Source organism: Eptatretus burgeri, chromosome 7, assembly GCF_056783735.1.
Source record: "Eptatretus burgeri isolate ZD-2024b chromosome 7, Ebu_testis_v1, whole genome shotgun sequence".
In the NCBI taxonomy this organism is placed as follows: domain Eukaryota; kingdom Metazoa; phylum Chordata; class Myxini; order Myxiniformes; family Myxinidae; genus Eptatretus; species Eptatretus burgeri.
The window spans coordinates 36,072,318-36,100,187 of NC_140967.1; the positions used below are offsets into that span (position 1 = coordinate 36,072,318).

Sequence of the window (27,870 nt, forward strand, 5' to 3'; positions counted from 1 at the left end):
TATCTCTCTCTCTCTCTCTCTCTCTCTCTCTCTCTCTGTCTCTCTCTCTCCTTCTCTCTCTCTCTCTGTCTCTCTCTCTCTCTCTCTCTCTCTCTCTATCTCTATCTATCTCTATCTTTCTATCTCTATCTGTATCTATCTCTATCTATCTCTATCTATCTCTATCTCTATCTCTATCTCTCTCTATCTCTATCTCTATCTCTATCTATCTCTATCTATCTCTATCTCTATCTCTCTATCTCTATCTATCTCTATCTCTATCTCCATCTTGCCCAGCAAGCCTTCACGCCGGCCAAACACGCTCTTTCTTTTTTTCCCCTCTCCTAAAACCCACACAGTTCTGCTGCATCAAATAATGTGGAGGTCTCGAAGGGGGAATAGAGGTAGAAAGGGAAGGAAGGTCTTGCAGCAGAAGAATCAAATAAAATGAAGAAAATAAGGAAAAAGAAAAAGGACCTATTTTGAGAACCACATAAACCCCGAAAGTGTCAACGGTATGGCACAAATTTTCCAGAATATTTATGAACACCTGCCCATGTTCTCCTACATACTGTCACTATCACGGTCACTATTTTTTTTTCCGAAATAGAGGCAGTTTTAACATTCTGCAGCTTTGCTTCGCTCTATTCCAGTGAGAAAGAATATAGTTCTCTTCCAGCAGAAAAATCCATTGCTACGGCAAGGTGTGCTCCAGTATGGCAGCTCAATGTCACGTGACTGGTGCTGTGACATCACTTCCACAAGCACTTCCACATGTTAAGTGCTGTTACACAGTATCTCTCAGAAATGGCAGTTTTTGTCAAAATTTCTCTTCTGTTCGGCACATTGCCAAAAATCTTTTGTTTGTGTTTGGATGGAAAGTATTTAAATATACGATTAAGTCAGTATTTATTGCTGGGTGTATTTGTGCTTTAAGCTATAAGACCAAACAAAAAAATAAAATAAAATAAAAAACCTCCTCCACTCAGTAATCTCGACATTAATGTAGTTTGCAGAGTTTCAAGGAATTATTTTTTACAAGCAATGTACCTTCCCGACGAGCGATCTCGTTCCAAGCATGCAATACATTCTTCCGACACATGCACTTTTATTTGCTCAGGGTACATGCAAATAATAGTGATGTGCAGGCAAAAAACAACCCAGGATACGTGCATGAAGTAAAAACATACTTACTGGGACACACATCTATTTTTGGTCATTTTCTGTTTCCATCAATTCCAACACACACACACACACATGCACGCATGCACGCACACACACATACAATATATATATATATATATATATATATATATATATATATATATTGTTATATATATATATATATATATTGTTGTGGTTGACGAAATTCGCAAACCACCATTCAGGTCCCTTAGGTGAGATATCTCTGTAAGTATATGTGTAGTTAGGCCCAAACCCGTTGTTTAGAGGGAATAAATGTCATTCATTCGGGCTGTGACCCCTCTAGATAGCCGTTTTTCTTTTACTATCTTTATTTTGGACCAGCCGCCATTACTACCATTACTACCACCACCAACCACGTCTCAACAGCTATCACACAACAACCACCAACCGCAACGCCGCTTCACAACAACAGCCACGACCTTTACCGTCACAACTCACCCTCGCAACCATCGCATCACCACCATTCCCGCGCCGCTTGTGGGCACCGATACTGGACTCGTGCAGGGCGCGCACCGAGCAGCGGGTGCAGAGGCACCAGCCTTTCCAAAGCAATTGGATCAAAAACGACTCACGCCCACTTCTGTTCCATCCTATCGGCGAGCGTGGGGCGATTTGGCCCCGCCTCCAGGTGCGTCGGAGTGTGGTCGCTATATGCAGATTCATGAATCAAAAAGCATTCACGCCCACTTTTCCTCTGTCCAATGGGGAGCCAGCCAGAGGTAAAGGGTCGAAGGTGAAAGAGCAAAGCCACGGGGGGCTATAAAGGGCCGCGTTCGCTCGTAGTTGAGTCAGTCAAGTTCAGTTCGGAGTTGAGTTGGGAAGAGCCAGCCAAGAGAAGAGTCGGAGAAAGCAGTTGGACGGAGCTGTGGAGAGTTGGAGAGGTGGCGGCGGCGAAGGCAGTCGAGGGGGTGCTCGTGTCAGAGTCGGGGAGCTGCGGAGAGGAGAGGCCGGTAACGCGACCGAGGTCGTGGTGGAGATGCTCGTCGCGGGACCCGAGCCAGTGAGATATCCTCCTTCCCCCGAGCATCAACAACCCCCTCCTGTTTCCCCCCCGCGCTGAGATAGTGCGAGAAGGGGGCCCCGTTCCCACCCCATTCCAGACACTGTCCGCGAGGCCCGCGGAGTCGGGGTGCCACCGCCATTTTGCGGCTCATCATCAGACGGGTAGGCCCGACGCGGTCTCGGCCCCAGGCCTGTCTGCCCCCATCATCCTTGAGGGTGGTCCTTTTCTTTTGCTTTGAGTATATGTGTTGTCGGCGCCGTCTGTGAAGTAAAACTGTATAAGTGTTGCCGTGTGCTCGGTAGTCGGTGGTATATCTGCATTGTCTTTTTCTTTTACATTTGCTTTTTGTGTATTATTGTGTGTTTCTTCTTCTTTTACATTTGCTTTTGGTGTAATTGTATATGTGTGCTTTCCGTTCATCGCGAAATAAATGTGCTTTATGTTGAACTGTTTTCCCATTTCGCTTCGTCTTTTCCTTTATTGAATCTCCATCTTACTTCACGTAAAGGGTTGGTCGTGGGCTAAAACGCCCGATAATTAATCGAACCGTCCAGGTTGACGATAACACCGCTCGGTTATCCCGATAGTACGGAACGGGTTGCTTAAAGTGGCCCGTGTCCGAAGTCGACCTGCGGCGAGGTGCGATCGCCCGGTCTACCCTCCGTGTGGGTACTTAGGTAGGTCGAATTTGGCAAGCAACCCTATCCCACGCGGGGGGGCCGATTGGCACGATCGTGGTGAGGCCGAAAGGCCCACCCGTGACTAGTTCCTGGCGTTAGTCTGAGAGGGTCACGACTGGATTGTCCGTCCGGTGGGCGACGTGCCGCGATTCGAGTTACGTGGCCGTTCGCACGCCGGCGGGCGCGAATCCGCAACAATATATATACACACACACACACATATACACTACCGGTCAGAAGTTTTAGAACAGCCCCATTTTTCCAGTTTTTACTGAAATTTAAGCAGTTTAAGTCCAGTGAATAACCTGAAATGGTATAAAGCTAAGTGGTAAACTGCCAGAGGTGAAAAAAAGTTTAAGTTACCAAAAACTGAAAAATTATGTATATTTCAGAGATGTTAAAAAGGCCATTTTCAGGGAACAAGTAAAGGGTTAGCAACTGCAGCAGTTCTGCAGCAATGGAAGTAAATTGAGCCATAATTACACACATATGTATGTATACAGTATATATACACATATATTCATATATATATATATATATATATATATATATATATATATATATATATATATATATATATATATATATATATATATATATATATATATATACATACACACATATTTTTACATACATAACCAAAAATATATACATAAATAAATATATATATATATATATATATATATATATATATATATATATATATATATATATATATATATATATATATATACATACATACATGCAAGGTGTGTTCAAAAAGTATCCAACCTTAATTTTTCGTGCGTAAACCAATGAAGCTAGGGAGGCGTGGTTTGGTGCACATATGTAGGCGATCCTAATCCGTATGCGTGAATATTTTCCCGCCTGCAGAAGCTGTCAGTCGCCGACAGACCGCCGATGAGTGAGGAAGTGTAAGTGAGCACGTTGGATTTTCGTTTTTGACAAAATGACGGAAAAACTTGAACAACGCTACTGCATCAAATTTTGTGTAAAGCTTGGCGATTCCCAAGTGGAAACGATCCGCAAGATTCAACAGGCCTTTGGGAACGAAGCAATGGGCACCACACAGATAAAAGAGTGGTACAACCGCTTCAAAGATGATCGCACATCAGTGGAAAGTGAAGCACGTTCTGGTAGGCCCTCAACATCCCGAAATGAGATCGTCATTGACCAAGTGAGGACCCTGCTGATGCAGGATCGTCAAATCACGATCAGAGAACTTGCAAACGAGGTGGGCGTCAGCATTGGATCCGTTCATTCCATTGTGAATGAGGATTTGGGCTTAAGGAGAATCTCAGCGAAGTTCGTGCCAAAGCTGCTAACGACCGAGCAGAAGCAACTCCGTTTGGAGATCACACAGGACATGCTGGAGACTGTGAACAGCGATCCCAACTTCTTCAACACAGTGATCACTGGCGATGAGACCACAGTGATCCGTCATTTTGTCAAAAACGAAAATCCAACGGCGCTCACTTACACTTCCTCACTCATCGGCGGTCTGTCGGCGACTGACAGCTTCTGCAGGCGGGAAAATATTCACGCATACGGATGAGGATCGCCTTGCATACGTGCACCAAACCACGCCTCCCTAGCTTCATTTGTTGACGCACAAAAATTAAGGTTGGATACTTTTTGAACAAACCTCATATACATATATACTGTACATACATATACATGTACATATATATACATATATATATATATATATATATATATATATATATGTATGTATATACATATATAACGACATATATACATTTTCATAAACGTAAAAATTATATATATATATATATATATATATATATATATATATATATATATATATATATATATATATATATATATACTAGCCAAACCCGCGCTGCGCGCGGTTTTCCAAAGTGAGGGTTCATTCTGAAGTCAATATATCCAGTGTTCACAATGTGATTTATCGAATTTCTTTCTATACAATGTTTCTCGTTCCATTTTTTGTGTCAAATTCACCTTCTGAGGTAGTCAGCATGTGCAGAAGAGGGTTTCGCATTGCAGACGCTGTTTTCTCGGAGTTGCATTACACCTCTCAGCGGTGTCGGTCTGTCGACGACAGATGTAATGACGTCAGCGAATGACCGATGATGTCATGACGTCATTACGCCTCAGCAGTGACGTCACACGTCGCCATGCAAACGAATGTAAAAATTAGAAAATCGCCAAAAATTCCCACACCTGTCCGTCTGGCACGATCTCACATAGCCCATGCTGTACATTCGACCACAGAGCACCCGCATGCTGAAAGTGGCGACAATCGGAAGAGATACATCAAATTATGTGCAGACGTTAACATAAATAATATATAGGATGTATATATATATATATATATATATATATATATATATATATATATATATATATATATATATATATATATATATATTGTTGTGGTTACCAGATTCGCAAACCACCATTCAGGTCCCTTAGGTGAGGTATCTCGGTAAGTGCATGTGTAGTTAGGCCCAAACCCGTTGTCTAGTGGGAATACATGTCATTTATACGTGCTGCGACTCTTCAGGATAGCCGTTTTTCTTTTACTATCTTTATTTTGGACCAACCGCCATGATTACCATCACAACCACAACAACAACCACCGCTTCACCACAACCGCCACGACCTTCACGTCACACCTCGCAACCGTAGCATCGCCACCGTTCTTGCCCCGCTGTGGGTACCGGTGTTGGACTCATGCAGAACGCGCGTCGAACAGCGTGTACAAAATCACGGATTTTGTGCTTCAAAAACGGATCAAAAACGACACACGCCCACTTTTTGCCGTCCAATCGGTGAGCGAGGGGCGAATTGGCCCCGCCCCCAGGGCGATCGATATATGCAAATTTGTGGATCAAAAAGCCTTCACGCCCACTTTTTCTCGGGCCAATGGGGAGCGAGGTGAAAGGTCAAAGGGAGGGGGTCAAAGGCGAAGCTATGGGGGGGATAAAAGGACGGTGTTCGTCAGTCAAAGGAGGAGAGTCGCAAAAGAGAAAGAGAAAGAGAAAGAGAAAGAGAACGAGAACGAGAACGAGAACGAGAACGAGAACGAGAACGAGAACGAGAACGAGAACGAGAACGAGAACGAGAACGAGAAAGAGAAAGAGAACGAGAACGAGAAAGAGAAAGAGAAAGAGAACGAGAACGAGAACGAGAACGAGAACGAGAACGAGAACGAGAACGAGAACGAGAACGAGAACGAGAACGAGAACGAGAACGAGAACGAGAACAGTGTGGAAGTCTGGAGCCCGAAGCCTGCAGTGGCTGGAAAAGCTGAAGAGAGTCGGACGAGGGGGTGCTCGCGTCGGTGCCAGGAGCTGCACGCCCGAGGGAGGCCGGCAGCGCGACCTGGCCGAGGTGGAGACGCACACCAGGGATAATAAAGATCCTCTATACCCCGATCATCAGCAACCCCCTCCTGTTTCCCCCGCGCTGAGATAGTGCGACCAAGGGGGCCCCGTTCCCACCCCCTGCCAGGCACTGTCCGCGAGGCCCGCGGGTTGCGGGGCCATCGCCGCTCCGCGTCTCATCACCAGACGGGTAGGCCCGACCCGGTCTCGGCCTCAGGCCTGCCTCATTCTTGAGGGTATTTCTTTTCCTTGGTTTTGGGTATGTGTTGTCGGCGCCCTCTGTGAAGTAGAATTGTATAAGTGTTGCCGTGTGCTCGGTAGTCGGTATTAGCTCTGCACTGTGTTTTCACTTTTATGTTTGCTTTTTGTGTAAATGGAATTGTGTTTTCTTTTTTTTGTGTGCATTTGGTGGAATTGTATTTGTGTGCTTCCCGTGTGCTGCGAATAAATGTGCTTTATTGTTGAACTGTTTCCCGCTTCGCTTCGTCTTTTCCTCCATTGAATCCCCATCTTGCTTCACGTAAAGGGTTGGTAGTGGGCTGAATACGCCCGATAATTAATCGAACCGTCGAGGTCGACGATAACACCGCTCGGTTATTCTGATAGTACGGAACGGGTCGCTTAAGTGGCCCGTATCCGAAGTCGACCTGCGGCGAGGTGCGATCGCCCGGTCTACCCTCCGCGTGGGTACTTAGGTAGTTCGAATTTGGCGAGCAACCCTATCCCACGCGGGGGCTGATTGGCTCGATCGCGGTGAGACCGAAAGGTCCACCCGTGACTGGTTCCCGGCGTTAGTCCGAGAGGGTCACGACTGGATTGTCCGTCCGGTGGGCGACGTGCCGCGATTCGAGTTACGTGGTCGTCAGCACGCCGGCGGGCGCGAAAACCGCAACACTGGTGTCAGGTCGTGCGATACAAATTCATCGCCCTCCTCGCGGCACTGGTATCGGAGAACAGGAAAACGGGCTCTCCTGTCTCCGGCTAAATTCACGGGAATCGGTCCAGGGGTGAGAGAAGCGACCCCCGATTCCCTCCAAATTACGAGCGAGTTAAATTAACCCTTCACGAGAAGCAAGATGGCGTCTCAAGGCGAGCGGGAGCCGGGGGTATTAGAAATGTATATGTGTAATAATGTAGAGTCCATGGTCCAGGATGGAATCCCCGTGCAGGAAATGTTGATTGTGCAGGAAGACGGACTCGCCCAACTGAACCCAGGGCCCGAGGTGGGTGCGGCAGCGGCCGCGGTGTATGACACCTCCCCCCCCCCCTCTCCACCAAGACCCTTCCCCAACCCCTGCCGAAACGGTTCACTCAAGCGCACCCGACGTGGCCCAGCTATGCGCCATGCTGGCGGCAATGACAAATGAAATAAAAAACGAAATGAAAGACATGAACAAGCAAATGAATGAAGTGAAAACGACGATGGATGCGAATACACAACAAATAAACGAAAAGATGGATACAAAAATGAACGGAATGGAAACAAACATGAAAGAAGAAATGAAAAAGTTCCGGGGTGAGACGCAGAACATGGGCCGATGCCTGCAGGCGGGCATGAAGGCCGTGACAAAGGAAATAATAGTTGAGACAAGGGAGGTAAAGGGTGAAGAGTTGGGAGAGACACGGGAGATAGAAAAAATAGAGGAAAGACTACACGAGGAAGACGGGGTAAGTGACGCACAAACACACACACGGAGGTAGTGGAGGATAATGGGGGTGAGCTGGCGGACTGGGTGGAGGACCAGTGCGAGCAGCTGGATGGCCTCCTCCAGGAACGAGGGGAGGGAGTCTGCCCCCTTGAGGCGGATCACGACCAGGTGAGTTCGGTCGTGCTTCGCGAGGTTGAGGGGAGGAGTGCTGTGGACGGGTGCACGGAGAGCTTGGGGGGTATAGAGGCCCCGGAGACCCTTGTGGGGACACGAATCCCCAGTGTGGTTGTCCCTGTGTGTGTGGTGCAAGGTGTGAGTGCGTCCCCGTGTGTGGAAGCGACCCCGTGTGTGAGTGGTGTGGTGGCGATGGTGCCAGAGTACGTGCTTCCCAGCACGCCGTGTGTGAGTGAGGCACGGAGTGTGAGTGAGGAACCGCGGGTTAGTGCCCCCGCGTGTGTGGGTGAGGCACCGTGTGTGGAAGAGACCGCGTGTGTGAGTGTCGCCGTGAGTATGAGTGAGGTACCGCGGGTGAGTGCCCCCGCGTGTGTGGATGAGGCACGGAGTGCGAGTGAGCACCGCGGGTGAGTGCCCCCGCACGCGTGAGTGAACGGCCGTGTGCAAGGTCGCTGTGTGCAAGGGAGACCGTGTGTGTGAGAGAGCGGTATGTGAGGGAGATGTCGGTTGGCATGCGGGAGCACGCAGCCGCGTCTCCCGGTGTGAATGTGATGGAGTGGACTGTGTGCGTCGTGACACGCAGGTGTGCGTGTGTGGAATGGAGACGGAGACGGCGACAGAGGAAAGAAAGCCGAGTAGCGGCTGTAGTTGTTTCGAGGACCGTGCCGGGTTCACCCAGCAGTGAGCACGCGGTTCGTGCTGTGCAACGCACGAGACCACCACGTGCTCGCTTGCGAGAGTGAAACCCCGGTCCGGAAACGCACGCGGTGGATTTGCCGATCCCGCGGACGGACAAAGTTTAGGCAGGTAAACGGATTTGGACCGGACGGGTTCTCCACGCGATCGTGTGTGTTGAGCTCCAACGGGCAAAGCACATGTGTTCGCGTGGGGAACCCCTCGAGACGTGGGGCTTGTGTTTTTTTTTTTTTTTTGCGCACGGTGACGTCATGGCTGCACGTGTGGTTGGAATCCGGCAGGAGGGGTATCTCTGCCGGATGGCACCGTCCAAGGAGGGACGAGGAACACGTGCAGCTGCATGACGTCACGGACAGGTGCAAAGTGCGCGAGCTCTGAGTTGCCGCGCTGGTGATGCGCATGGGGGAAAAAAAAAAAAAAGCAAGCCTCACTTTCGGGTGCACAGGATTCCTGGGCAAGGGGTGAAAGACCCCCTTACCCTGGGCACAGGAAGGAAAACTAGTTAGGGGGAAGGGTTAGCTTAGCTAGACCGACTTCATGGGGCAGGGGTAAGTCCTCATGGAGTCCGTGGAATGGATTAGTTAGAGGGATTGTAGCCAGATTTAGGATGGGAAATTATTTTTTTGATTTTGAGGACATGGACAGACTTGTGAATGTGTAGAGTTGACGTAGCTTAGCTACGTAGTGTTAAAAGGAACGTGCTGTAGTGTAAGGGACGACGTGGGAGCACGAGTTAGTTAGGGGATGTAGTTAGGAGGATGGCAGAGTTCAGCGGTGTGTGTGTTGAAGAGTTGTGAGGTGAGTCCATGATGAGTGAGTGAGGCCAGCGGGTCTGTGTGAGTGGAGCGAATGGGGAATGCATGGTGCGATGAGTGATTGGGGGGAGGAGTGACTCCTGCCCAAGGGACCCCGGGGTCAGTATAAAGTGAGTTAGGGGGTTAGTCAAATTTACAAAATGGAGGTCGTTTTGTTGTTGGTGGGAATGTAGGCTCGAAACCCATTTGGAGGGGTGCAGGAGCCCTGTTGACGGCTTGGGAGCGTGGCTGCGAAAGGTGAGTATCGCTGAGTGGGTACCCCGGGCACCAGGCTAGTCGGCCGTGGTAGGCCAAGGGCCCATGGGGGGCCGGGATAGCGTAGTGGGCACGGGTGCGCCTGCTTGGTGCGGGGGCCCGGGGCGCCATTAGCCGCGTGGGCAGTGTTGTGGGCACAGGTGACCCTCGGAAAGGGGCCCGGGAGGCCGGCCTGCCACGTGTGCGTTTCAGGGGAGGTGCCATAGGGGGCACTCCCCGGTGTTAGGGAGCTGGTAGGCTCGGAGGCAGTGTAGTGCCCGGGGGTGCCATAGCGGGAGATTCGGCAGAGGGTCGTGCCTGCCAAAGGGAGCCACGTGTCCCAGCCAGGAGACCGTGTGAGGGCACGGAGAGAAAATTGGGGGGCGAGGCCCGAAATTGTAAGGACACCAACACAGGCGACGGGAATCTGGGTTGTTAGAACCAATAGTTTAAGCGAGAGGCGCTTGTTGAAAGCCCCGGGGTAGTTTAACAGTTAAATGGTTAGGGTAGATTAGGAGATGTACTCCTCCGCACCATCCATCCCCTCGCTGTCGTTGTGGGCCGCTGGACCCACTTGGTGTTAAGATCGCCGAACTATGGGGAGGCCATTCTGAGGCTTCGTTGGGCCTCGGCACAGGACGTTAGCTCTCCCTTATTCCCCTCCGGGAAGGGAACGTAGGGGTTGGGAGTAGGCTAGGTGACAGGATAGGTTAGCCGAACAAGGACGATAAAGGGGGTTAGGGGACGATTTATAGTGGGGGAGTAAAAATAAAAAACAACAAAAAAATAAGTTGGGGCTAAATTGGGGTTTGACAAATTAAGGGAGTGGGTATGTACAGTGACAGGCAAAGGCGATAGGTTGGGAGGGAGACAGGTAGGTAGGTCCGAGCCCGCCTTCCAAGTGGCCAGCACCACCGCACTCCCTCCACCAACCTCCACTGACGGCAAAAGCTGGCCAGCTTCATCTGCTGGCTGTGTTACTGCAAGGCGGAGGCCGGCCAACTTCATCGGCAGCTGTGTGCTGCAAGGCCTGTGCCGGCCAGTTCATCTGCTGGCTGTTTTTCTTTGAGGCCTGTGCCGGCAAGTTCATCTGCCGGCTGTGTTTGCCTGCAGCGGCCTTCTTCTGCGGGCTGTGTTTGCCTGCTACCTTTGCCATGCCATGCCCACTGCCCATGTTCACCAGCCCCGTTCAATTTTTGCTTTGCCCCCCCCCCCTGTTCATTGCCATGTGCGCCAGGATCAAGGCAACAGTTTGCAAGCTGCGAGAACTGCCCTGTTGGCAGCTACAACACGGGCCTGCAGTGGCGGCCCGTGCACCGTGTTTGTGTTCATCCATCCATTCGTTGTGCTCATTGCGTGTGCCACTTGAGCTGGCACGGAGACTGCGTTTGTGCAGCCCAAGCACCGTTGTGGTTCACTGAGTTCAGTTCAAAAGGGAAGGCCTTGGACTGCGTGTGAGCAGCCAGCCACGTTCCCTGTCACCTGCATTGTTTGAGCCAGAGACTGCATGCGGGCAGCCTGGCTCCCTGCTAACTGCTTTCTTTTTGCAGAGTCAATGATCCTGGGCCATGGTTTAGTGTAAAATTTGTAAGTTAAGGTAAGATGTACTGTAAATATGAGTGCGCCCCCGGCATGTATGTCTTAGCGCCGGCAATTTTATTTAAGTCGTCCGTATGAGTGAGTTTGTTTAGATAGTTACGCAGCCCTCAGGTTATTTATTTTGGGGACATGAATACCATGAATGTCGCACTCAGGGATCCGTAGGTAAAGTGTACTTGGGGAAAACTACACATGATGGCACACGAAAATTTGACGACTCGGGACGAGTCTGTAAAAAGGGAAGGGGGTAGTGTTGTGGTTACCAGATTCGCAAACCACCATTCAGGTCCCTTAGGTGAGGTATCTCGGTAAGTGCATGTGTAGTTAGGCCCAAACCCGTTGTCTAGTGGGAATACATGTCATTTATACGTGCTGCGACTCTTCAGGATAGCCGTTTTTCTTTTACTATCTTTATTTTGGACCAACCGCCATGATTACCATCACAACCACAACAACAACCACCGCTTCACCACAACCGCCACGACCTTCACGTCACACCTCGCAACCGTAGCATCGCCACCGTTCTTGCCCCGCTGTGGGTACCGGTGTTGGACTCATGCAGAACGCGCGTCGAACAGCGTGTACAAAATCACGGATTTTGTGCTTCAAAAACGGATCAAAAACGACACACGCCCACTTTTTGCCGTCCAATCGGTGAGCGAGGGGCGACTGGCCCGCCCCCAGGGCGATCGATATATGCAAATTTGTGGATCAAAAAGCCTTCACGCCCACTTTTTCTCGGGCCAATGGGGAGCGAGGTGAAAGGTCAAAGGGAGGGGGTCAAAGGCGAAGCTATGGGGGGATAAAAGGACGGTGTTCGTCAGTCCAAGGAGGAGAGTCGCAAAAGAGAACGAGAACGAAAAAGGAGAAGGAGAACGAGAACGAGAAGGAGTCGGAGAAGAGAGAGAAGAGTGTGGAAGTCTGGAGCCCGAAGCCTGCAGTGGCTGGAGAAGCTGAAGAGAGTCGGACGAGGGGGTGCTCGCGTCGGTGCCAGGAGCTGCACGCCCGAGGGAGGCCGGCAGCGCGACCTGGCCGAGGTGGAGACGCACACCAGGGATAATAAAGATCCTCTATACCCCGAGCATCAGCAACCCCCTCCTGTTTCCCCCCGCGCTGAGATAGTGCGACCAAGGGGGCCCCGTTCCCACCCCCTGCCAGGCACTGTCCGCGAGGCCCGCGGGTTGCGGGGCCATCGCCGCTCCGCGTCTCATCACCAGACGGGTAGGCCCGACCCGGTCTCGGCCTCAGGCCTGCCTCATTCTTGAGGGTATTTCTTTTCCTTGGTTTTGGATATGTGTTGTCGGCGCCGTCTGTGAAGTAGAATTGTATAAGTGTTGCCGTGTGCTCGGTAGTCGGTATTAGCTCTGCACTGTGTTTTCACTTTTATGTTTGCTTTTTGTGTAAATGGAATTGTGTTTTCTTTTTTTGTGTGCATTTGGTGGAATTGTATTTGTGTGCTTCCCGTGTGCCGCGAATAAATGTGCTTTATTGTTGAACTGTTTCCCGCTTCGCTTCGTCTTTTCCTCCATTGAATCCCCATCTTGCTTCACGTAAAGGGTTGGTAGTGGGCTGAATACGCCCGATAATTAATCGAACCGTCGAGGTCGACGATAACACCGCTCGGTTATTCTGATAGTACGGAACGGGTCGCTTAAGTGGCCCGTGTCCGAAGTCGACCTGCGGCGAGGTGCGATCGCCCGGTCTACCCTCCGCGTGGGTACTTAGGTAGTTCGAATTTGGCGAGCAACCCTATCCCACGCGGGGGCTGATTGGCTCGATCGCGGTGAGACCGAAAGGTCCACCCGTGACTGGTTCCCGGCGTTAGTCCGAGAGGGTCACGACTGGATTGTCCGTCCGGTGGGCGACGTGCCGCGATTCGAGTTACGTGGCCGTCGCACGCCGGCGGGCGCGAAAACCGCAACAATATATATATATATATATAAAAATCCGGGCGTAGTGGCGTGCGCCTGTAATTCGGCTACTTTGGGGCTTGGGTTGGAGGATCGCTTGAGGATGGGTGCTTTGCACAGGGCCGTGCTATGAGAGAGTGTAGGGCAGCCTAGAATTATGGCGAAACCCAATCCTTATCCCTGTGTCATAAGAGGCGACTAGGGTTGCGTCAGGAAGGACATCCGGCGTAAAACCGATGCCAAATCAGTATGCGGATCATAACGGATGATCCGCTGTGGCGACCCCTAACGGGAGCAGCCGAAAGAAGAAGAAATATATATATATATATATATATATATATATATATATATATATATATATATATATATATATATATATATATGTATATATCGTAAAACACACACACACACACTGTATTTGAATTACTTTTTCCTTTTGAAGCAATGTTCATGGGGAACAGACATTTAGAAATAATTAACAGAACAAGCTCATAAATTCATAACATGAGCAGTCGTCATCTTCTTGGTCCCACTGAGATTAAAGGAAAGGAATATCGGAAGCAGGCGAAACGAGCCATCAGAAATAAAGAAATGAGAAATCGAAAAATAACAAGAGAAAGAAGGTCAAGGGAAGAAAAGGGAATCTCAGTGCCATCACAGAGCACGAATGGTGGATGAGGAATTATGAAAAGGTTTCTCGAGTCCAGTCACAACGACTTGCTATGATGTAGGTCAGCCAGTGATGCTCATTGACCAGCACTGACAACACTGCAGATTGGGTGGCTGATTGTGTGGCAGATTGGGTGGCTGATTGGGTAGCTGATTGGGTGGCTGATTGGGTGGCTGATTGGGTGGCTGATTGGGTGGCAGATTGGGTGGCAGATTGGGTGGCTGATTGGGTGGCAGATTGGGTGGCTGATTGGGTGGCTGATTGGGTGGCAGATTGGGTGGCTGACATCGAACAATTACTGCAGGGTCGTTGCTTTGATTAAAAACTTGTAGTTCCATCCAAGGTTCTATTGTATTGCGCAGCACAAGAATTCTCAGGCCATGTCCTGGCAGTGCAACGTGTTGGGTGTGTTGATGCCGCAAACATGTAACTTTGCATGAATTGTAATGCACTTTAAAGTGAACTCAATCTAAGTCTATATATCACCAGCAGTAGCTACCTGTCACTTCGATGATGGTTAAATTAGTCGTCCTGTTTGCCAAAAGAAAGGAAAACAAACTTACCAGTGCATTCAGTGCTTTAACCCTTTCCTCGTCCTCACATCCTTCTCCACCCTCCTTATTCCCCCCATTCATTCTCATGTCCCTCCGCGCGACAGAAATGTCTCACACACGATGACAGGCTGTGACAGGCCCCTCGGTTTATTTTTTTGGTGGAGAAGAGAAGGGGGACAAATTTCCCAGTGCGTGGAGCGCTTTAACTTCTGCGTTGCCCAGGTAAAAAAAGGAAATCGTAATACCCTCTGCCACCACCATCCGGCGGTGCTACATGGTACACATTTACATCGACAATTTACGTCCCCACTCGGTGTGAGGCCGTGGCCACATCGCCGATGTTGCCTCCCACACAAAGTTGTATTTGTACCCCGAGTTTGGAATTTGTAACTTTAAATAAGTGGCCGTACATAAGGAACGACAAAACAGCGACAGAGACAGAGACAGACGCACACACCCACATGCAATGGCATTTACATATACAGTATACAAATATATGCAAAAATATACATATTACATTCGATAATTGGATGAATTTTTGACATTACTCTTCATACCCCATCACTTCTGCTTTCCTTTTCCCACTCTCTTTACACCTACCCTCCACCATTTTTGCATTTTCTCCCCTTGTCCTTCATCCCTTTTCATGACGCAGCAAATGACACACCTAATATATTTAGTTTCGTACTTTGTCGGGAACATGGAGTTGAAATGGGTTCGATGGGCTGAGTGGCCTCCTGCTGTCTCTGGGTTTCCTGTTGTATTCCTTGTATGTACATCTCCAATTCCCCTGCTCAGGTTGTCCTTGCTTGCTGCCTATTTCTTACCTGTGCACAGGGAGGAGTTCTCAAATGGGGAAATAAAAATTGAGGAAAAGAGAAGGGGTGGATGAGAATGAGAAGTGAGGATAGGGGGTTGGGTGTGAGGTTGCAGGAGGTGTAGAAAGAGAAAGAAAATGAGTTTGGAGGATACAGGAGTTAAGGACAGGGAGAGAATGGCATGTATGGGGCATATGGTGGGAGGAGAGAGGAAGAAGGAGGGGTCTCTAATTTTTGTAAATGTAATATAGTTGATGTCTTCTTACATTTTACTTTCAATTTCTTAATCTATTCCAATAAACCCCACCCCACAAAAACGCAAGTAAATTTGATCAATCCACAGGGGTGGGGGGGGGGGGGGTGGACTGACACTCACGATCATGGATTGGTGGAAATTTGCCAGGACATTAAGAGTAAACCACAATGGGTGAAGTGGTATCATATTTAAGGCAGACCAGGCCCTCCTAATTCCCTGAAAGTAATTATAGAGCCAGCTTAGTGAGTTTTTTTTATACCGATACTCAATTAAACCTGCAATGTCTGGGATGTCAGGGTAGTGTTCTCACTACTAGGTCACCACCAAATCCAAATTGTTTGCAAGTAAGAATAACCAGATGTAGACACAAGACTCCTCTTGCTGGGAGGAATTAAGCATGTAGTATCAGAGGTGGGGACGATTTAGCTCGTGAGATAATACATGGTAGACTCAGATCATGGGATCATGAATCAAGCCAAACACTGGTGTGTGGGATTCATATAGCAATGGCATGTGAATTTTGCAGCAAAGTTGCAGGATGGGGCACGTGTACTGCACAGCAGAACTCGCATCGTTATTTTTTTATTACCTTTTTCAGGAACGGCAGATAATTTCATTTTGACATTTTAATAACTTGTGTGTTGCGTGTGTTTCATGGCTGTCATACATTTTATTGGCGTTTTTTGTTTTTCCATATTTTCCAATTGGGTAAATTGGCTGGGAAATGAAGGAATATTGTTAGAAATAACAATCAAAATGTGATGGTTGAGAGACGTTGAGAGCAAAACTGCCCTTCGTACAGTGCTTGCTGTCAATGCAAGTTTAATGATTCATTTAGCCTCATTTCTGACCAGTAATCGTACAGAAGGATCATGGAATCATGGAAGCCTGTAGCTATTTCTTGGGAATTGTGAGAGTTGGAGAAATTGCATCATTAAAAACAAACCATTGTATATTTGGGATTATTGGTGGATTGAGAAAGCAGAGGGGACAACAGACCGATGGGGTAAAGAGGGAAGATTGCAAGGAAGAAATGCAAAGGTGGGCAATGAAGACATCACACCGGAGAAACACAAACTAACCAATGCATGTCACCTGAGCGACCTTTAGACAAGGGGCCAAGAACTATCTGCACAAAGACTAATGAAATAACTAATCCTCAGGTCACCTTCGTGTCCATGAATGTTCTCCCCCTGGAGTAAGTTTCCAAAACCGTAACATTACCCCCCTCCTCTTACTGGACTCGTCCTGAGTCTGCAAACTCTTCTGCACACAGTGGGTGTAATTCCCTCCAATACAGTTTCCCTCACCTATCCCCTGAGTATGACAGTGCATAGATGTCTCACCTTTGAAAATAATGAAAACGAATGCATTGGGTTCTTTTTTTTTTAACTCTAATACATTCACACGAGACAGTTCTAAATGCAATTCTATACCTAAATGCATGCCAGGTGGGCTTAACCATTTTTACAATTATTTGCACACTTTGCCCTGGGAAACAGGTGGCCATTAAATGGTCTTTCACTGTTGGAGACAGTGCTTAGGGGGAAGTTATGGGGAGGGGGGGACGCAGGTGGGACCACGTGGCCGTTTGTTGGTGGCAGTCTTCATGACCCATGTGGCGCATATTGAAAGATGTTCTTTGGCCTGGAGGACATTATCACGGAGCCATCATAGGGGTAGAGTACCCTCCAGCCCCTGGGGATTATTCTGCCCCACTTTCCGCAATGCTGAAGAACTGGGCCACAACAACAAGTGGTCCTTGGCACCAACATTGAAGAACGGAGTCACACAAAAGTGGTTCTTGGGCATTAGTTGAATAATGGGGCCATCATATGGGTAGACTACCCTCCAGCCACTGGAGATTATTCTGCCCCACTTGCTACAATGCTGATGAACTGTGCCACAACAAGTGGTCCTTGGTGTCAATGTTGAAGAACAAGGTAACACACCAAGTGGTCCTTGGAGATTAACTTGGGGAGGTCTAATAAGGGTGATCGGCAACAGGCAGGGTGACAGGCACAGGCATGGATGGCAAAGGCATAGGCAAACACAAATGACAAACCAGGTTCGACAGGTGTCGTTGGCCAGCCTCTCAGTGCACACATACCTGAGGGAGGTGGTGGCGGTGCTGGCTGATCTGAAAATGGGCTCGACCCGAACCTAACCATTCCCCCCCGTTCATTTCATGGGCTTATCCTTGTCATGGTCCGTGCCCCCCAGTCCTTATCTGTGCCTGCTCTACTCTAGCACCCCTCTTTGAATTTTCCTTATGTCTCTGAACTAGAATGTCTGTCTCTTGGATTCCCATCAGTTGGTGCCAAATTCCTAATAAAATCTCTCTAATCCCCAAGGAATAAAAGGTGGATCTGTGGGAACCTCAGCCTAAGTTTGAGATACGCCTGCATCTTTAACATCCAGCATCTAGTGCCAGCAGACAGGACGTTCAGTTTAATGTCCATCTGAGAGACGGCGCACACATTGAAGAATCACCCTGCCTGTGAAACCCCGGGATGACAGTTTATAGCTCGGTCGAGATTCAAATCCAGGCTAGACAGCTTCGAGGCAAGTGCGTGTACCCCTAGGTCATCCTACCAGCATGATGGTTGCTGGAGAATAATAAAATGTTCCAACACAACCTGATGGTACTGTCATTGTCAACGGTGCTCCTTAACCAAATGTTCCTGAAAGGAGATCTAATAGAGTTCGTAATCCCCCGGTACATCTCGATCTGTGAGAGGAGAATTGACATGTTTACCAAAATTTATCTGTAGTTCTACTGCCACTAGATAAGCAGCAGTCTAGAACTCAGATCTGCCATGTCGGCTAGTTCTATTCTGTGTCATGTGAATAAACTTGCTATGGTTTCCCATTGTTTTTCATTCTTCAATACGTGACAATGGGATGAGTATTATGGGGAAAAAAACCCCTGAAAAATCAACACGGTATATGGAACGCATGGTTGAGGCGACAGGATGTACGGTTGAGGTGGTGGATTGCACAGCCATGGTGGCGGGGACAGCGGGTGCAGCTGTGCATCTTGATGGGCTGGCAGGACACCTGTGTGGTACAGGCAAGCTGGAGCTAACACCTGTAAGCTGGCATTCTCTCAAGGCCAGATTTCTCTTGTGGATTACCAGTTCTGTCAGATGAAGACAGAAACTGCGACCTGGACAAAAATATGGCTTATTAAAGGCATGAAAGAAAGTAGGGCTTTAAAATTTGGGTGACATCACACGGAGTGCAAACTCGCAAGCATGGCAGATAAAAAACAGAAACTTTTGAAACAGATTTTAAAGAACAATTTTGTTAAATAAATTCTTCAATGGTCACACGTCACTGCAGTGCCATATCCGATGAGGGGTATAACTGTATCAGCCTGAGCTGAGCAGCCAGATTTACTCTTCTATCCCCACCTCCATCACACAGCATAGGCCATGGTATATATGATTATGTAATCCCTTAAAAAAAAAAAAATTTTACACATGACAAAAACAAAACTTCATTAAAAAAGACCACTCATCAACATTAAAGATTCTCTCAAGATTCCAAACATATCGAGCGTCTCCATATTTGTAGGGCTTTTTATCAGTTCTTTAGTGGGTGAGTAATGTAATGAGGTTGGCGATTTAGTAGAAAACGTGATGACGTGCTATCGTGTATGGGTGGATGAGCATTTTGTGCAGCTGGTCTTGGTTTAATGTGTTCTTCCATGAGCCATGACTTTATATTGAAAAAAAAAGCATTTTTTTATTTAAAAAACGCTATGATTTATGGGAAAGATGCGCAGTTGAGGTGCAAAGGCAGTTCGTGAGAATGGTTCCAATTACGGTGTGAAAGAGGGAATAATGCCTCGACTCAAATGGAAACTCAGATGATTAGATCATTATTAGAAATCTCAATCATTGTGGTTGGTAAGTTGTGGTGTCATGTATTTCAATAGGATGATCCACCATTTCAGTTTAACATCAATATTTTTTTTGTAATCACATGCTTGTTATAGAAATACTTGGTTCACTCATTTCATTACATTCACCCTTGAATCAACTCCTTATTTTCTCCCGCTTTGAAAGAATTTCCTTTTGTTTGACGGTCTACTTTTGACCTTGGCCAGCTGTATGCATCAGCGGCTCACACAAGACATCCTGGGCTTCCAACTTCCTTTGAGGACATTACTATGAGTTCTTTTGCAGCAAGTAATGGGGAGTTTTATTGATGCCCAACCGATTTAGGCCGTGAGCTACAATCTCAGAAATGGCTAAAAACAGACTTCAGTAGCACCCACTCGGAGAATATGTGGAAGTGATCATTTCCTAATGTCTAAGATACACTGAATATGATGGTACAGTCTCACGCTCGATATTCCATTGAAAAGTGGTTAAAAGGGCCCTCAAATTTCAGACTAAAGTTCAAAACAGTCCGAGCCAAATTCTAAGTGGAGGGTTTGCATGTTTTTGACCCAGAATCCACATGTGTGGTATCATTGGAAGGAAGAGAGAGTTTCCTGTTCAGTGGTACAAAAACACCTGGATATGGAAAATGTAATTAGCCCTTCAATCTCGAAATAGGTATCCAAAACTCTTGTCTGTGATAAATGTACGAGTAACAAACCGAGAAACTCCAGATTTATTCAAGATATGTTGCTTATCATCGAATAGGATGACTTTGCATTGGTTTATGATGCAGGATTGCCAAAATGATAAAAATGGACGCGGTGCTCATAGTCGAACTGAGAATAGGGCTGCTGACCTAGTGCATAGAATTTGGCATAATTGGATGAGAACACTTGCTGGGTTTGAAGATTCTTACAGCATGGGAAAGTTATTCCTTATTAATGATAAAATTTATATCCTGTAGTGTCGGACCCGGCTATTCGCGGATTCGCTATTCGCAGACCCTACGTATTCACGGTCTATAAAATGTGACCTGCTTCGATATTCACAGCCTCATGCTTTGCATATTCATGGGTTTAAAAAAAAAGTTTTCACGAGGGTTTTTTTGCAGTTTTTCAGGATTTTTGATTTTCCCTGATGAATCACAAACAGCTGGGAACCTATCCCCCCTTTTCTTATTGTAACAATGCCCCGATATTCGCGGATTAAACATTCGTGGCATTTTTCAGGAACGTATCCCCCGCAAATAGGGGGGTCCAACAGCACCAGAAATAACGAATGAACACACAGCTATTAGTGAGGTGACAAGTGCAGGGTAAATGAGGCACGATGGGCTATGCGTGGATTGGAGTTCTCAGTGATGATGATGATGATGATACAGTGACAGCAAAATCTACTCTGGGCCAGAATCTCTTTCCTCATCGTCAACTGGAGTATTCGATGAACTTTCACGATTAGAACAATCACTGCACTCGTAAAGATGAGTACAAACTGCATTGTTTACTCGGCAGGAGCAACGCTTCAATTCACAATGACTCCGGGAACATTTTACAGTGAACTATCGTGAGCAGTTCATCAGGCGCAGGATCCCATCAGCTCAAAACCACGGTGGTACTTGACCGCCAAATCATACCACTGAAGTTTGAGCAAAATGCACTGCAAATGCATGGAAGAAGAAAGGAGAAGCTTCTTGAAGATTTCCTCAAGAGGCTTATGGCCATTGTATAGCACTGATAATTTCTCAAAGATGTAGTAGTGAAATGTCTCTGTTGTATGGACTATTGGGAGCATTTCCTTCTCAATCATGGCATTGTCATGCGATCGTATCAGTTTGGCTGTGTGATGTGAATGCTATAGGGTTGCCATCTGGAGCAATCAGGCATCCACAGTGTTTTAGCTGGCATCGGCTTATATTCCGACTGGCCAACTTACTGTCCATCATAGTGCTGGAATAACTGGGCATAAATACAAGCATGCTTCAGCTTTTCAAAGGACAACTCCTGAACTAATTGCCAGGTGAGCTCTGCATTAGTCTTGCAGAGATTATGGAGAGGCTTGCTTATTTCACTTATGTTGGGGATAAAATTCCCTAAATACAGTACTGCACAAATCCAAGGAAATGCTTAATGCTTTGTTTTTCTTTTGGACATGGCCTTTTCTCAACTCCTTTCGTCTTGAGTGGATCTGGCTGCAACCCCTTCTGCTGTGAACACATGTCCTATGTGAGAGGCCGAAGATTGCTGGATTTAGCATTTCCTGCAGTTTTGCTGCAGGTTATAACTTGTGGCCCATTGCATAACTCGCTTAAAGACATACTGTAGTCATGGTGGACGATGTTGCGACTAGCGAGAGAGATTACTTACCTGAGGTGGAACTAAGATGAGAAACCCCCTTGATTAGTCTTCCTGTTAGTTTCGAACCTCCAGAGGAGTTGGTAAATCCAATTCCAGAACCAGGATATTTAAAAAAAAAACTGTTATAAATGAAAAAAAAAGCAGTTTCACCCTCACCAGTAGGCAGTAAGGAGGTAACTGTAACACCAACACCTGTCAGAAGGTCCACAAGAGTGTCTCAACCTCCACCAAGGTTAGATCTGTCGTTCTTCAACTCGAATTGTAGTGGGTTTATAGTTCATGGTGTAATACAAGTGCTATATCAGAATTGTAATTACCTATCTAGGATGGAGTGCAGTATTGTGTTGAATGACGTCATGATGTAGCGGGGGAGGCTGCGCATGTGCATAATAAATGCGTCCTGCTAAGGTGGTGTCCCACGTGTCTGTGTCCTTCACTCGGGCCTACTCCTTTACTGAAATACGAACGTGAAGGCGATCGTTCAGTATGTAACAGCGTTGAGTCAATGCGGCTTTAAAATGGCATCGAAGATGGCAAGCAGCTAAGGAGACTCGTTTGTTGTTGTCATGGTTGTTTAGCCAAACAAACGAAATCCACTTTGCTCAATAGTCTTGGAAATGTCGAACGAAAGGTACAATTAAATATTGACGTATTGAGTGACTCGTGAATAAGGATGAGAAAGGGCTTGTAAATCAAAGCACACGAGTTTCTAATGTGTCATGATGACGAGCTCTCGTTCGTATTGACCTTCCAACATCCCCCTGCGTCGATTGGCTCTTTCTGGAAGGACGCAAGTGATGGGCTACTGGAGTTCACATGTTTGCTCTATTACGAATATTCACATAATAAAGACAAATAAATTATGAATTAATGAGTCAGGACAGTATAATATATCGAAGCCATGCTCTGTTACCAATAAACTGCCAAAATAAAGAGATGAGTAATCGTCCAGAAAGATTAAGCAAACCAGAACGTTCCAATTCCATCGTGAACTTGAGGGCAGGATGAATGCAACAGCCTCAGACTTTACAACCTTCAATTGGAGAGCTGAACACTGAACACACTCCTCCCACCTAGACTGTTGGGAGGTGATGAGGCATCAGGAGAGAAAGTCCAATCGGAATTGACATTGTTGAGAGGCGTCGATTAGACTGTTCTTCTTCCTTACCTCATTCACTTTGTGCGAATTTCACGTGAGAGCACACCGAAAAGCTTTGTGGTTTTATTTTTAGTCTGTTTTATGGTAATGTACTTTTATGGTAATTACTGAAACTCTCATCTTGTATGTATGTATGTGTGCATGTATGTTCCCGAAATACAGCCAAAATGATACACGATAGTGCAAAAATTTTCGGCCCACCGTACTCACCATTCTCCTGCGGTGTGCAGTATCAAGTTTCGTTCAAATCGGGCAACAAAAAAATAATTTAAAAATCAATTCCCGATTCAGTCAAGTATTCTTCGGGAGTATTTGATCAATGCAAACAACCTCAGCGGTATAGTTCGCTGGAGCTATCTTTTTTGTTTTGAAATGATTTTTTTTATCAACCGCTGTCACAACGGGTTCACGGGTCGTCTCGTGTCTATTAAAATTGTCTTTGTAAATGTGTATCTTGTAGCGCTGCCTCCAGGTGGGGGAAGGTATTACAAGTCTCCACCATTAACAGTACAGTATTCCTGTCCCCACATTTTCCAGTGCAGTGAGGCATTTTGAATTGTCAGCAGTAGGTATGTTTTCACTTCATACACATAACCCAGGGAATTTTTTGCCAATGCAGAGCTGTCAGTTGCCTACACACTGCCCAAATAAAGGTATGCGACACATGTTGCATGCTTGGAACAAGATTGCACGTAGGGAGGGTACTCTGCTAGTTGGATAATATATGAATGTTTTTGTATGTATTTCAGTTTTAGCCTGAGTTGTAAAGGCTGAATCATGTGAAAATACAGAAGGGTCATGGATTAATGCATGAACAAAGCAAAACAAATGGTTTACAAAGAAATTTTGTAAGTTATTTCCCAATCTGTTGACATTGACACAGGTCCTCTTCATGCCCATGAAAATATTTTCTCGGCATAAAAAGGCTACCCAAGGCAACAATCAATGGTGCAGTCATACTTTGACTCCCCTTTCATAACCTTCCAAGAAACGCTGCAATGGGCCGATTGTAATACATCATTGATAGCAGCTACATAAAGAGATAGAACATACGTTTGCAAGCATCAACGGCCCAATTAACGTTGAGCTCATTGCGGCGGGAGATTAAAATTCTTTGTTTTCTATGTTCATGCTCGATGGGATCGTCAGGTCGTACGTGAGCATTACTTCCTCGTTTTCAACGATCGCTTTTGGTTCATTTCCATGAATTTTATGGTACTAGGATATTGAAATTTCTGCAGATGTGCCAGTGGATTACTCCACATACTTTGTTGTGCCTTTGTGTGTACAGTTGTTAAAACATGAGTTTCTTTTCCATCCTGAAAGGTGACTCATCTTTCTATTTCGATAATGCAAACCGACATCTGTCTGTCTGACTGTCCCACCGTTTTCTTAAAGCCGTTGATGTCGTATCCCCCATCATGGGCATTTATTATGATTTGTTCTCCATCCAAGTTGAGCTACCTTCTAATTAGCCATCCAATGAGCCTTCCTTGTCTTTGCCCAGTCTGTCCAACTCCTTCTTCTTCTTTTTTAAAAAAATCTCCCTGCTCTTTTGGCATTCTCGTTTTCAGTGCACATTTGTTGAAATTTGGCTGTATATTTTACTTTTTTTGTTGTTGTTGCAATATTGGGGCTGTATTCATTGCTGTTTCGGCTTTATGTGCGATTGTATTCATGGCTTCTATTTGCACCTGTCCTTGGAAAAAAAAAATTGCTGGGTGGGTTAGCGATAACTTTTCTGGCTTGTTGTCTTTTTCATAACTTCTCTGCTAATCCTGCACTTGTTACTCTATCTGTGCACTTGGTTGAGTTCCATCAGGCCACTCCCTCCTTCCTGTCTTGGCAGGTACATTCTCAGGATGTTTTGATTTTTTGTAGAACATTTTATGGATAGTGAGGAGTTTCCTTCTTTTGATATCTAGTTTATCGATTTATGATTGTGGCCAATTTACTATTCCACAGCTGTTTTGGAATACTTGGACTGCAAGTTGGTTTCTGGCTTTGATTTTGTTTCTCTGGGAGATGTATATTTTCAGGATCAGCCTCATTAGGTATTCTTTGCACATTTGGCCGTGACAAATTTGCTGGCTTTCTACTCCAAGGTGTTTGTATGGTCCTTTGCTTTCTTGCTCCTGGTGTGTGTGTGTGTGTGTGTGTGTGTGTGTGTGTGTGTGTGTGTGTGTGTGTGTGTGTGTGTGTGTGTCTGTGTGTGTATGTGTGTGTGTTACAGTAACCATTTTTTGTCATAGATTTTGTCATAGAAAAGCAGGATTCATCAAAATTTCAACATAACTTTATAAGGCATATCTGAAGAACACTGATTAATAATTGGGTCAAAATGTCAAAGAGAAAAAAATCACAGTAAGTAAAAATAGGACTTATTAGCTCGGCCGGCGCAAGATGGGCAGGTTGTGTAATCGCCTCCTTGTTTCATTCTTTTTGTCCACTTTTTTTTCATCAAATTTTCAACGAATCTTTATTATGAGAATATAGAGAACAAAAATGAATTAATATAATTTTAAGCTGTAGTTTTCATGAAGTTTAGTTTGAGTACGAAGCCGACACGGATGGGCTTTGCATTTTGAGATGTTTTCTAGTTTAAGATGGAATTACTTTTAGATATGTGTCGTGTTGAAGAATATAGCAGTGATGCAGTTTGATTGGTATTATTCCAATCTACAAAATTTAAATTAGATGTTTTTAAATCTTTGCATCTCACACTTTTGCATTTTTAATGCTCTTGAAGTGATTAAAGTACAGCCAATAGTATGATGAGGAATTTTTTGTTGCAAATTGGGCTAGAGGCACAGTGATTTTCATTCTATCTTGGGAGCAAAATGACTGTTATTTGGCACATTTCCTGCTATTATCTCAACGAGTTATCCTTCGACATGAAACATCAGTGGTGTGTTCGTGCAGTCGGGGGTTGATAAATGTTATTAGTTTTCTGTTGCTTTGCCCATTTTTGTCACTTCATGCTGAGAAAAGCAGGATTTAAGTTTTTAATTGTTGAATGTTTTTTGGCAATCATCTGAATCAGTGGGATGAACAAAACCAAAACTATTGAACTTTTGGCATGCATTCGGGTGCGTTTGTTTTCCTTTCCAGATACATGAGTTCAAGCATCGGTTTGGCCTCATTTTTGTCGTACAAGATGGTGAGGCAGCTGCAATTAAAAAAAAAAAAATTATGACATAGTTTGGCAATGAAGATTTAAAGGTGGGGGTGGGGTGGAATGCAGTGAGGACAAACACAAAGATGCATGTAAAGGCCAAAATTTTGATTCTAGTTTCCAACCCGTTGTCGTATTTTTGAACTATTCAAGAGTTTTAAGGACAATTTCGACTCAAAATGCTCACACCAATAATGGACAAGAATGATAACATTCTGCAGCTTATGAGTGATGTCACCCCCAAGCTGTTTTATTTTGAGGGTATCCACAGGGCTGCATGAAGTATCTTTTGGTGGGTCAAAGATTTCTCCTCAATTTTTTTATACAATGTCGAGGCTCGTATGAGAGCTAACACACAGAACGTACAACAAGGGGAACAGGAAGGAAACAACAGTGTGGAACGGAGACATGAGGAGATCTGGGTAAGGGAGAGGGATGGGATGGGGTACACAGGGTAAACAAGATTGACACTACAGGGACTTTCAGGAAGGAAAGCAGGGAATATGAAGGAGGTGGGTTTGGGGTGGATTAATGGTGTGGAAAAGGTCATGGTTTTGGATGGGAGAAGACAAGAGGTGGTGGTGAACAGCTACTTTGAAGACCTGGAGGGAAAAGTGGGATTGAGGAGAGTGTGGGAGTTTGTTCCAGAGGCAAGAAAAAAAGAAGAATGAAAGGGTGAAGGTTTGTCTCTTTGTCTGCACATAATGTGCCAATGTAGACCACAATTTTTATACGTTATTTCTTTTTCAACTGAGTAACACCATAAAGTATAGTATGTACTCCATAAAGTATTGCATTTAGAATGCAAACAAGTCTAAAAAATACATCTTATTAAACCACACAAAACAAGTCCTATCGATGGTCTGCAATCTTCAATTGCCCTTTTGGTATTTGTACTGGTGTCATTTGAGGTGGCAAATTCTGTGAAGATTTTTCAAAGACTTATATGTCTGGAGATCATAGTCACGTGTGATAACCTTGGGTAATCTGTTCTTAATCATAGTTACAGTACATTTTCTGAACTCTACTTCTGTTCTTGTCCTGCAATCCAACCTTGGGGTTTTGGCCTGGTCCCAAGGAAATTTTGGTTATTTCGAGAGCAATAAAGCTGAAAGTTTCCACACTGTATATTTGGGCCATGCGCTGTCGGGATGTACAAGCACATTCTTGTTAAGATTTCAAATGAAGTCACAGCAACGTTACAATTTTGGGAAATTTCTGTTTTTGTTTCATTTTTTGGTCATTTCTATTTTGTGAAATGTTTGGACAATGTAGGTAGTAGAGAATGATCAATTTAGTCAGGGAAATGTATTCCTTTCGACTGATTTTAATGCCCTGACACAGGAAAAATTGGCAAACATCAGCCAAGAAAGAAATCAAAATCTCCCCAGAGTATTTTCTCATAAAAGGGTAACATAAAGATTGTTCAACAGATTGATTGATGTTGACATCTTTAACTATGTCCTTTAGAATACATCGCAATAAAGATGAGCATAGATACATTTCCGGCAGTTATGTTGATTTTCAAGGCAACCTAATAATTAAAGCTATATCTGATACATGTGCTATTCACAAGACAATGCATATAGCCATCAATAACTAGACAGTAGTACAAGCAAATTGAAATGCTGGACACAAATGTCAAAAACTAATATCAGTTCACTGTGCAAAT

At 45.8% G+C, this 27,870-nt stretch overlaps 1 long non-coding RNA gene across 1 annotated transcript; it reads right to left on the bottom strand.

Moving 5' to 3' along the window:
* Positions 1 to 4,852: 4,852 nt before the first annotated feature.
* Positions 4,853 to 15,414, bottom strand: LOC147023045 (uncharacterized). Its single transcript, XR_015059724.1, has 3 exons — positions 15,232 to 15,414; positions 5,077 to 5,139; positions 4,853 to 4,944 (listed from the first exon to the last, which is right to left on the bottom strand). It is a non-coding gene; the product is annotated as an uncharacterized LOC147023045 (long non-coding RNA).
* Between the last annotated feature and the right edge of the window lie 12,456 nt (positions 15,415 to 27,870).